The sequence below is a fragment of the Hyaena hyaena genome, unplaced genomic scaffold, assembly GCF_003009895.1.
Source record: "Hyaena hyaena isolate Hyena2069 unplaced genomic scaffold, ASM300989v1 scaffold_258, whole genome shotgun sequence".
NCBI classification, from domain to species: Eukaryota; Metazoa; Chordata; class Mammalia; order Carnivora; family Hyaenidae; genus Hyaena; species Hyaena hyaena.
Window position 1 is genome coordinate 1613066 of NW_024080891.1, and position 12403 is coordinate 1625468.

A 12403-nucleotide genomic window follows, 5' to 3' on the forward strand; every position below is an offset into this window, starting at 1 on the left:
CCAGCTCATGAATTCGGGAGATCTGAACACACACGGCGAGACACCTGAGCGAGAATGGCTTTGCCGTCGGGCGGTAGGCGGGTGGGGGCAGCATTCTCAGATTCAGCCCCTGGTTTGAAGGTGCATTTATTGTTTTAGCAGCAGGGCGTTGAGGAATTTTGACTTTGGAGGCTCCTGAGTGGCTCAGTTAGGCATCCGAGTTCAGCTCAGGTTATGATCTTCTGGTTGGTGAGTTTGAGCCCCACATCGGGCTCTGTGCTGACAGCGTGGAACCTGCTTGGGATTCTCTGTATCTCTCTCTCTACCCCTTCCACACTCTCTGTCAAAAGAAATAAGTAAATTTAAAAAATCTTGACTTTGGACCCTTCAAGTTCTTAGTGTCCAGTTCACTCTGTCCCCAGCCCTCCCCATCACTACCATACACCCCTACTTTCTCACACACTCACCCGGCTTGTCTTGCTCCTGAAGATCGCATGAGCCTGTGACTGATGGCTGAGCAGACAGACCTGAAGAAGCCATGGGGCGTGCCCAGAGGCACAGCCTGCCTGGGGGAAAGGGAAATGATCCCATTGGTCTCCAGAACTTAAGTGAAACCCAACAGGAAGGGACTGAACCACCAAACAGAATGCACACTGGAAATGAAATGAAGTTTTATTCTGGACAATACCACCTCTTCCTTACCGTACTGTGCAGTCTGGGGCAGGCTAAGTGGGCTGGGAGTAAAATAAAAAAAAAAAAAAAAAGACTAGTAACTAATTGCAGATCAGACCTCAAGGGGCCTATTTTTAATGATTTGGCTGATTGACATGGGAAAGCTAGGGCTGGTCCTGTACACCGACTCACTACAGTGAGGCCAGGGCCAGGGTTATTTTATTCAGTTAAAAATTAACTCTTGAGCACCGGGTGCTGAAGAAGGCACAGCCTCCTGGCAGCCACCAAGGTCCCCAAGTCAACAGAGCTTGGGAGCAGGACCCAACCAGCCCATGAGAGGGAGTCCACGTGAGGACAGCTTTGCCCACTTCTGACGCTGAGCTGGGACCACAGGACATTTGTATGTCTTGTCCAACATCCCCGGTGCCTCATACATGCAGGACACTTGGTAGATGTCCAATATATACTTGCTCCAGAGAGAAAGAATAGCCAAGTACAAAGAAAGAAATAGACTATTTAGTATATTAAATGTGATGCTATTAATCAGAAATTGGGGGTGGGAATGGAGGAAACAAAAATTCTATTTTGGGCCGCCTAGGTGGCTCAATTGGTTAAGCGTCTGACTCTTGATTTTGGTCAGGTGACGATCTCACTTCTGGTGAGATCGAGCCCCGCGTTGGGCTCTGTGCTGACAGCGAGGAGCCTGCTTGGGGTTCTCTCTCTCCCTCTCTCTCTGCCCCTCCCCCCTCACGCTCTATCTCAAAAATAAATAAACTTAAAAAAAAGTTCTATTTAAACCGTAGAAGATACAGTTTCACTCAAAGCAATCCTCTCATGAGACCCACCTTGACCACCCCATTATTTGAAATCACACTCACCCTCCTTCTTCCTGCTTTGTTCCCAACCCCCACCACCCCGAGCCACCTACTTGCCATTTCCCTAAGGCCCTGTCTCCCCATGACAATGCCCTCTCCACTTTGAGGGCATTATCAGCTAGAAGGGGCTTGGAAACAAGTGCTTTAAACACCTCAGCAGCTTTCAACTCAACCTTCCTATTCTTGCGGGACCAAACAGTGAGGTCTGTCTCACTCGAGTCTCTCAGAGATCTTGGGTCATGGGGACTCAACCCTGACACACACCACCACGATTCCGGATCATGGTGAAACACTCTTCCAGGACAGTAGGGTCAGAAGCGTGGTACACCCAGAGGGGCAGGTACGACCATTCCTACAGTCTCACCCCCACCCCCCACCCCCGTGGGGTTGCTGTGTCTCTTGCACTCATTTATCCCAAAGGACAGGTAACTATCATGAGATGGGGGCTCAGAAACCATTTGTTTCCAATCTGTTTCCAAATTGCTGACTTCTACAGCCACCTGTGCCAAAGCAAAGATCTTTCCTGCCTTCCGGGGGCAGCGTGTTTGCAGGGCTCTCGTTCGACTGTGGCAAAGTTACCATAGGAAGCTTATCTGGTGGGAAGTTTCATTGTGGTGGGTAACACGCATCCCAGGCTTCAACCTCCCAAGGTGAAAAGGAGATAGGAAGGTGACCCGTTTTTCCCCAAACATTTTGCCGTCAGCAGGTGGCATCTTTACTTCTTCTTTTTTTTCTTTTTTTTTAATTTTTTAAAATGTTTATTTATTTTTGAGAGAGACAGAGAGAGAGCAAGCTGGAGAGGAGCAGAGAGAGAGGGAGACACAGAATCTGTAGCAGGCTCCAGGCTCCGAGCTGTCAGCATAGAGCCTGACGTGGGGCTTGAACTCAGAATCTGTGAGATCATGACCTGAGCCAAAGTCAGACACTTAGCCAACTGAGCCACGGGGGCACCCTTCATCTTCCTTTCTACAGATTGGACTTGAGGCCTGGTTCTCCATGCCCTTGCATGGACCATTGTCAGACAGTCTGGAAGTACTTCCTCATTTCATTTGCCAAGGCAGAACCATTTATATACAGTTCTAGAAAACAGGATTTTGATCTGTTTCTCGTAAGTATTTCAATCCAGCACAGTGAACACAGTGGCCGCCCAAAGTCTACACAGCAAAACTGGCTTATTTAGGTCAGAGGATGATTAGTATCATAGGACCCAAGCAAGGTTGAACACAACCATAGTTTCTTTTAATAATAAAAAGAATAATAAAAGAATCTTTTTTTATTATTAAACTAGATCATTTTTAAGCATTTTTCAAATTTAGATTGTCTTCCACATTGAAGAAAATCTACCCTTTCATTTGTTTTCTATGCCTAAATTTACATAAGTAAAGTTCAAATGGCCATTTAAAGGACAATACACTTTAAAGGGAAAAATGATCCAAAACCTAAAACTACAGACTTCCGGAAGAACCACAGGAAAATACTTTGTGACCTTATGTAACAGAAAGAAATTTTAAACATGACTCCATAAGCACAAACCATATTAAAAAAAAATTGTTCTTTATCCAAAAACATTTTTGCTTGTAAAAGGGACAATTAAAAAATTGAATAGACAAGCCTCTGAGAAAATGTATTTGCAAATCACATTTCTTACAGAAGACTTGTATCTAAAATACATAAAGAACTCTCACAAAACTCAACAATCGGGAAAAAGCTCAATTAAAAAACTAAGTAGATATTTCACCAAAAAAGGTATATTGATGATAATCATATAAAAAGATAATTGACGTCATTAACACTAAAGAAATACAAATTAAAATTAAAATAAGATACCACTAAACATCTCTTAGAAATATATATAATTATAATATTGTAATTATGCATAATTACATATATTTATATATGGTTTCGTTACATATATAAAGAAATTAAAGATTTAAATATGTTTCATATATTACTATATCATATTCTAATTATATATGTTATTATGTACAAATATGGTATCACATATATTTACATATTCTGCAATATATAATTATATAATAAATATATGTTTATCTCATTGTATACTTTACATAATAATATATGTATTATGTTTATATTGTTAATTATAATTCTAATAGATATTTAGTGGTATCTTATTTTAATTTTACACACACACACACACACACACACACACACAAGAACCCTCCCAACACCAAATACTGAGAATGGTGCAGAACGGAACATGACTCTGGCCCACGGCATATGAAAAATCACTGTATGATTTTTTGTAAATGTTTGTAAACTTAAATACAACTTAATGTAAACTTTTTTTTAAGGGAAGAAAAATTTGCTTTGCTAATAGAGGAAATGCAAAGTGTTTTCCTATATCAGGTTGAAGGAGTAAGGTCAAAGCTAATGATTTCTACAAGCAAAATAAATCGGACCAAGGGCTTCAAAATAACAGCACTTCTAATGTAGGAAGAGAGGTCAGGAAAATGTCTTCTGATGCTCAAGGGCAGGACACGTCTCGTCTTCTAGATCTTTCATATATGCAAACGTTCACTTAGGTTAGGTGCATACATCAGATTGCAGACTAAGGACTGATAAGTATTCATGTTTTTATATACATGCAATTAAAATAAAGTATTTGTTTTGAAAACCAAATAACAACTGTACATCTCTTTCAGTAACATCAGTTTACATGTTTTCCTTAACTCTATGAGCCAAATCTTTTTATAAGAGACCTGACCTGCATCACTAAAATAATACAAGGTCATGTGATTTGCCAATCATTATATGCATAGTTGTTAGAAGTCATCTTGACCCTATGAGAAATTATTGTAAGACCTTTATGTTTATTTTTTTTAATTTTTAACGTTTTTATTCATTTTTTGAGAGACAGAGAGAGATAGACTGTGATCAGGGGAGGGGCAGAGAGAAAGGAAGACACAGAATCTGAAGCAGGATCCAGGCTCTGAGCTGTCAGTACAGAGCCTGATGTGGGGTTGGAACCCATGAACTGTGAGGTCATGACCTGAACCAAAGTCGGCCCCTTAACCAACTGAGCCACCGAGGCTCCCCAAGACCTTTATGTTTAATTAAATATCATAAAATGTTGAAATCATTAACTTACTTTAACGCACCTATTTCACAAAAATTCACTTTGCAATCTAAAAGAGCAAAGACTATTTCCAGAAATGAAATGTTTCAATGCAGATATACAAAGGAAATTTAATTCCAATTATTTTGCTTTAAATGTGCAGTGTTTACAGATAGTTTTAACTAACCCATCCTCATTGCTTCTCATATCCACATACCCCTAAAAGTACAAGTAAATAACAATTTTAAAAGCTGAAACAATTAAATGATTGGTTTTACAAACACAAACTCTTTGAAGTTAAGTCCCAAAATCCAAGGTTATCTTTCCTTTTACATAAGTTTCTAAACACATGTGGAAGGTAAAGGAAAGCACTTACCACAAAAAAGTTAAACTAAAAAGCTGAAAAAATTAGCTTAACTCCTGAAAATTTAAGTAATATTATTGAATCTTCATGCATCATCTTAAAGTACTAGTGAATGCTCTTATAAATTATGTTTCTAATGGAGTGCTAACGGAACAAAATGAGGAAGATATTAATTAAAGAATTTCGTGTTTACAAATAACCTTCAGCTGACCGGAAGTTAAGTATGAATGCTTTCAAAGTCAGTGTCCTGGGGCGCCTGGGTGGCTCAGTCGGTTAAGCGTCAGACTTTGGCTCAGGTCATTATCTCACGGTTTGTGGGTTCAAGGCCTGCGTGGGGCTCTGTGCAGGCAGCTCAGAGCCTGGAGCCTGTCTTCGGATTCTACGTCTCACTGTCTCTCTGACCCTCCACTGCTCATGCTGTCTCTCTCTCTCAGAAATAAATAAAACATTTAAAAAAAATTAAAAACAAAGTTAGTGTCCTAATGACAGCATGCCATTTTTTGAAGATCAGCACCTACTTTTTCAAAATTAGGGCAAAATATGAGTTGGCCTAGCAAGTTCCAGACCCCAGTGTTTCTTATTATTAAGAAATGGCAAAGCTGGGGAGTTGGCTGCAGGCAACTGGCTGCAGTCCCCGCACAGCTGTCCCACTCAGGTGCCCGGGGCTCAGAGTCTCACTACCTACGTTCCCCTCCTGTGCCCAGAAGAGTTGAGCCAGCTCAGCTGCCACAGAGTTCTGGACGCTGCACCTGTAAGGCCACCTGAGAACCAAGCCGCATCTCCAGGGCTTTCCAGCCCTTTCTCCAATGTGGAGGATGACTTTCACCCAGCAGAAACGTGAATCTTCAGGAGAGAATGAAGAACAATGGAAATGCGGAAGATTGTGAGCAGTGGCCTCCTGAATCAGGGAGCCACTTGTGCCCAGGTCTTAAATTCCACGTCCTAGAAAACGTGGCAGAGGCCATCTGAAGTAGATCATGTAATTAAAATGAACACCACAAGGAAGGCACCAAATTCAATGGCGCACCACCTGGTAGGATGCAACCGGAAGAACACAGAATCCCTTCTGCAACTTCCTGCTACAATGCTTGCCTTGAAGGACATGCTTACCATGAAGACACTCAGGCAAACCCAGATGACAGGCATTCTAGACAGAGCTGTGCTGTTACCATCAAAAGTGGACGTGCTGATCTGGGAAAGACTGAGGAGATGTTCCTGTGTAAAGGAGACCAGGGAAGGATGAAAAACCAAGGGCAAGGTGTGATCTTGGGTTGGGTTCTTTACAAAGACATTTCTGGGACAACTGGTCAGGTTAAAACCTGAACGAGGGCTGCGGATTAGCGGGTTGTGAAGCATCATTGCCAATGTCTTTGTTTCATGGTTGTGCATACTCGTGTAGGACTATGTGGTTTGTGAAACACACACACACACACACACACACGGAAGTATTTGCATGTTTGTAGGGCATATTGCTGGCAACATACTCTCACACGGCTCAGGACAAAACACTTCTTTGCATTAGTCTTGCGATTTTTGTGTAAGGTAAAATTGATTCAAAATAAAGAGGAAAGAAAAGAAATGGCAAATCTAATGGTAAATGTGTTTTGATAATTTGTTCTTATATTAATTGTTATAAATTCCATCAAAACCACCATGTTTCTTTCGCATGTCATTCAAGAGAATGTCCACACTTCCTTTGAACCTAAAGTCTGTTCACTTCATTTCCTCTTTTTATATTTTTTAGATTTTTTAATTTTTAAAAAAAATTTTAATGTTTATTTTTGAGAAAGAGAGAGACAGACAGAGCACGAGTAGGGGAGGGAGGGAGACTCCGAATCGGAAGCAGGATCCAGGCTCTGAGCCATCAGCAATGAGTCTGACATGGGGCTCAAACTTACAGATTGTGACATCATGACCAGAGCTGAAGTTGGATGCTTATCGCACTGAGCCACCCAGAACTCCCTATAGCTTTTTTTTTAAGTTTATTTATTTATTTATTATTTATTTATTTAGAGAGCAGCATGAGTGAGGGAGGGGCACAGACAGGGAGAAAGAGAATGCCAAACAGGCTTCACAGTGTCAGCACACCAAGCCTGACACAGATCTTGATCATACAAACCATGAGATCATGAGCTAAGCTGAAGTCAAGAGTCGAATGTTTAACGAACTGAGACACCCAGATGCCCCCATTTACTCTTTTTAAAGTATGCAGAAATTGTGTGTGTATGTGTGTTTTTAATTTTAGTTTCCCAAGAATTCTTTGCATTATAGAAATGCCATGGACGTTTGTAGAATCTTCCAAAAACAAGCATTTTTATTTTTACTTTTATTTCTTTTTCTTTTTTTGCATATAGCACTAACAATAAAAATTGTCATTGGATCTCATGCCCATGGCTTTTCAGAATCAATGAGGAGGCTTAGATGGAACATAACGTATCATGTCTCTATATTTACTCTAAGCTTGGTTTTCATGAGAAGCTGTAGCACTAATACAGGCTACACATGCTGTAGAGCACCAGGGTTTAAGTCAATGTAACAACTGGAAGATATCGTGGTAATATACTGATGTGAGTGAATAGTTAATATGTAAACAAACAAACGAGCAAGCAAGAACAGGAGAAAGGTCAAGAGAACAGATTTAAAGACTCCTAACCCCAAGTCTGAAATAACAAAATCTAAAGAAGTTTGAAAACATTGATAATATCCAACTCAGAAGGAATTGAACTTGAGGCGTGTCTGACTGAACAATTCTTATGCCAGATTTACCTGGAAGAGACCAAAAAGGGGAAGTGTGCCCAAAGCCATCACTGGTAACACGAGACGATTTCCTTAGAATGGTTGCCATTTAGGCACGCTTGTACTTATCTCTGTGACGGTGATGCGGCAGGATTTTCGCTTCCACTGAGGATGCAGATGCAGTAACACACTGATCCTATGCAAACAGTGGGGAGTAGCCAGGTCAACCATAAATGTACACAGTTTTGTAGCCCATCAGAGAGCCCAAGTCAGCAAGCCGTCAGGTGAGCTAAACTCCAGTAAGTGCCAGTCCTCAGAGCGCAGAGGGGCCTGTGAATTGCATCGTCTCTGGTGGAGCAGGGAGGAAGGGGTGACATAGTATCAGCCGGGAAAACGTTCTTCACTTTCAGGAGTCTTGAGAGCAGCGCGTGTGCCTGTATAGCAGGATGGGATCTGTGGGGGTCCCTGACGCCAAAGAAGGTGGCGACTATTTGCCCGCTGTTTTCTACAGCCGCCGGCTCCTTAAAGACCGGCGATCTTCAAGTGTGTGCACACAGGGATGCTGACCAGCCGCCGCGAGGACAGGCACGAAACGGCGCACAGGTGAGCCCTTCTCTCCTAAGGTGAGCCAGGGGGCGCTCTTGCCGCACAGTCCCGGGGAAAGGTCATCAGCTGTTGGAGGAGGACTAAACCCTGTGCCCCTCCCCCTTGAGGAAACCCTGTGTGCCTCCCCCCTGCTGTTACCCAAAGTAAAATCTACCTGCTTCCAAGGGAAGTAAAGCCAAGCCCCGCAGGGACGCACCTCTGCATCGCAGAGGGACAGGAACTCACTGTGCCCCCAGAAGCCCCGCTGACACAGAGCAGAGTTTCATGGCCTAGTGAGCAGGGGTGTGGGATGGTGAGAAGGCCGTACTTCTTTCTTTTTTTCTTTTTTTAAATGTTTACTTATTTTTGAGAGAGAGACAGAGTGAGGAGGGGCAGAGAGAGAAGGAAAGAGAGAGAATCCCAAGCAGGCTCCGCGCTCTCAGCACAGAGCCCAATGCGGGGCTCGAATTCACCAATTGTGAGATCATGACCGGAGTCAGACGCTGAACTGACTGAGTCACCCAGGAGCCCTGTTTCTAAAGCTCAGAGCTCAAGGACTGACAAGGACCAAAGATGGACAGCACACCTCTATAGAAACAAAAAAGACCAAAACATAAACAACACAAAACTTCCTCATCAGAAAACTCGCAATGAGTAATAAGCTACAGTGGTCTTCTGTGCAAAATATTCATGAACTGATGGGGACTTTGAGAGAGCAGTGAGACTTTGAGAGAGGATTGAGAGAGAGGAGCTATAAAAGGCGTCAAATATGGCAGAAAATAATGTTAGAGATTAAAAAATTCCTTTGATAGGCATGCCAAAAACTCCACACAGCAGAGGAAAAAATGATCAAGTTAAGGACAGGCCAGTGCATGTTTTCCAGATTGAAACAAAGAGAGAAAGAAGAGAGAAGATAAACAACCTATGATCTCTGTCCAAAGGTCTAATGTGCATTTAGTTGGAATTTTAAAGCAAAAAGAGAGATAGAATGAGAGAAGAAATATTTGAAGATGAAAGACCAAGAAATTCACAAAATTAATGAAAGGAAGCAAACAACAAAACCGAATCTCTCAAAGAGAACCTAGCAGGACTTAATATATATATCAAGTCTATCAAAAGTAAACTACTAAAAATTAAAAAAGATCAGAGAAATGTTGAAGATATCCAGAGATACAAGAAGAAATTTATGTAGACACAGAGGAATGCAGAGAAAATAATAACAGACTTGTCACCAAAGACTATGCAAATCAGAAGAAAAAGAGCTATGCATTTTACAGTTTTGAATGAAAAACATGAAAATGCACAATTTTTTACTACATTTTGTGAAAATATCACAAAAGTAAGGGCAAGACTTTTTCAGAAAACCCAAACTTGAGTAATATCATTGTCAATAGATCTAAACTATGAGAAAATGTTAATATAGTTTTTCAGAAAGAAAAAAAAAATATGGTACCCAATAGAAATTTGGAAAAATAGAAAGAAATAAAGAGCTGCAGAAATAATACATATGTATAAACATGAAAGACTTTTTCCTATTCATAATCTCTTTAAAAGAAAAAGGAGTGTCTAGAAACTTAATAGCAGCAAGGCATTGCAGTGTTATGAAATTTAGAAATAAGATGTATGACTAAAAAATAAAACTATGGAAAATGAAAAAGGAAGGATTTATATGAAAAGGTATACTACTCTGTGTATATTGTAAGTTAAAGGTGTATATTGTAAGCCATAGAGATCAACAACGGAAAGATATTAATGAAACAAAACACTGTATGACTTAACCAGTAGTTTAGATAAAAATGAATCATAGAAATATATTCAATTAATGCAAAAAGGGCAGAAAAAGAGTGCAAAAGAAATATTTAGACATATGCAAAAGACATTAGAATACATAGGAAATAAGTAACAAGATGACTGATTTAGATTTCCAGCCATCATCAAGCACTACATTAGTATAAAAAGTCTAAAGCCTCCAATTAAAAGATAACACTACATATAGGACATAGAAGCAATATCCGACTATATTTTTCTATAAGAAATCCACTTAACATAGACATACATAAATTAAAAGTAATAAAACAGAAACAAGTGTATCATCCAAATCTTAAGCAAAGGAAAATGTGAGAGGCTCTATTAGTATCAGATGAGATAAATGTCAGAACAAGTAATATTACCAGGGACGAAGAGAAACATCCCATAATGATATGGAAAAAAAATCCATCAAGTAGACATAACAATCTTAACTGTAAATGCAGTAAATACTAACCATTCAAGCAAAAGCTGGTGGAATTAAAGGGAAAAATAGAAAAATCCACAATTATAGTTGAAAAATGTAGTTTTTTTCCTCAGTAACTGAGTGAGGGAGGAAGGAATGGGCATACTATATGCACTACAGAAGTTTAAAGGAAAAAATAAAAAGCTGTTATGAACATTTTTTGGCCTGTTTGATAGTTTTGATTAAATGGATAGATTCCTTGAAAAACGTGCATTGCCAAACCATACTCAAAAAGAAATGGAACACTTTCTATCTTGTTCAGAAATTGACTTCTTAGTTAAAATCTTTCTGACAAGGATCCTGGAAAAATTACTTCACCGAAATATTCTACTGAATATTTAATGAATAATACCAAGTTTACATAAAAACTCTTCCAGAAAATTAAAAAACAGAAATATTGCTTATGCATTTTATGGGGACTTCATTACTCTGACACCAAAATAAGATAAAATGTTTGCAAAAAAAAAAAAAAAGTGTTGACTAATATACCTCATGAACTTTTTTTAAAAAAAGCACCTTAACACAATTTTAGGACATAAAGTAAAGCAACACTTTAAAATGGATAATATACCATGACCATGTTGAATCTATCCCAAGATTGAAAGATTACATCAATATTAAAAACCAGTAATTGTTTCGAGTCCCACCAGAGTCACAAAACAAGACAAAATCAAAAACAAAACAAAACAACAACAAACCCAGTAATTGTAATACATTATAACATAGTAAACAAGAATTTAAAAAATAAACAATCTTGATGGAAGCAATAAAAGCATTCGATGACAAAAAGTCTCAGCAAACTAGGAATAGAGGTAACATCCCCATGCTAATGAAAGTCTTCTGTAAGGAAATCTATAGCTCACACTATACTTAATGGTAAAAGATGGAATATTATTGACTTAAATATCAAATATCTAGGTTTACTGTAAAACAGTAGCTAGTATACCACTATAGTATTGGAACAGGTATAGGAAAACAGAAGAGTAGAGCAAAATTAAAAGCCCAGAAATGTTGATGCATGGATATAAAATATATGTATGACTGAAATAGTGTTACAAATTAGTGGCGAAAGGTTGGACTATTTAACAAGTGATATTGGTGTCATTGTTATCAATATAGAAGGAAGTAAAAATATATTGACCCATTAAATTGTACATAAAATTAATTCTATGTATATTAACAACATGTGGGTAAAAATTAGCTTTAAAACAAAAATATGGAACTATATCTTTATGACATCCAAGAAGAGAAGGAGCACTTTAACAAGATAAGAAAGGCACAGAACATAAACAATAAAGAGTTTGACTTCGTCAAAATTAACAATATGTATTCACCAAGAAACACCTCAAGAAAATACAGAACTAAGACATAAACTGGAAAAAGATATTCACAACACATAAAAGAGACAATGGATACTATCCAAAATAAGTAAAGGATTTTTTTTAAAGATTCCAATAAGAGGTAGACAGACAACTAAAGGAACTCAACGGTATATTGACAAGAATGTTCACAGTAGCGTTGTTTGTAATGACAAAGATGTGGAAACTGCACAAATACTCATCAAGAGGTGAGTGGAAGACTAAATTTTGATCCTTTCATAAACTAGGTTAGTGTATGATGTTAAGAATTAAGAAACAAATGTTGCTTGGTTTTTAATATGGATGAATCTCATATTTCTAATATTGATAGAAAATCAAGATTCAAGGGGCACCTGGGTGGCTCAGTTAGCGTCCGACTCTTGGTTTTGACTCAGGTCATGATCTCATGATTCATGGGATCGAAACCCGTGTGGAGCCTGCTTGAGATTCTCGCTCTCCCTCTCTCTCTCCCCTTCCCCTGCT

At 39.2% G+C, this 12403-nt stretch overlaps 1 long non-coding RNA gene across 2 annotated transcripts; it reads right to left on the reverse strand.

Moving 5' to 3' along the window:
• Nucleotides 1–293: 293 nt before the first annotated feature.
• LOC120240711 lies at nucleotides 294–8650 on the reverse strand. Of its 2 annotated transcripts, none has more exons than XR_005530705.1 (3): nucleotides 8466–8650; nucleotides 7736–7901; nucleotides 294–319 (listed from the first exon to the last, which is right to left on the reverse strand). It is a non-coding gene; the product is annotated as an uncharacterized LOC120240711 (long non-coding RNA). The 2 variants fall into 2 exon arrangements; XR_005530706.1 differs by lacking the exon at nucleotides 294–319 and adding an exon at nucleotides 445–545.
• Between the last annotated feature and the right edge of the window lie 3753 nt (nucleotides 8651–12403).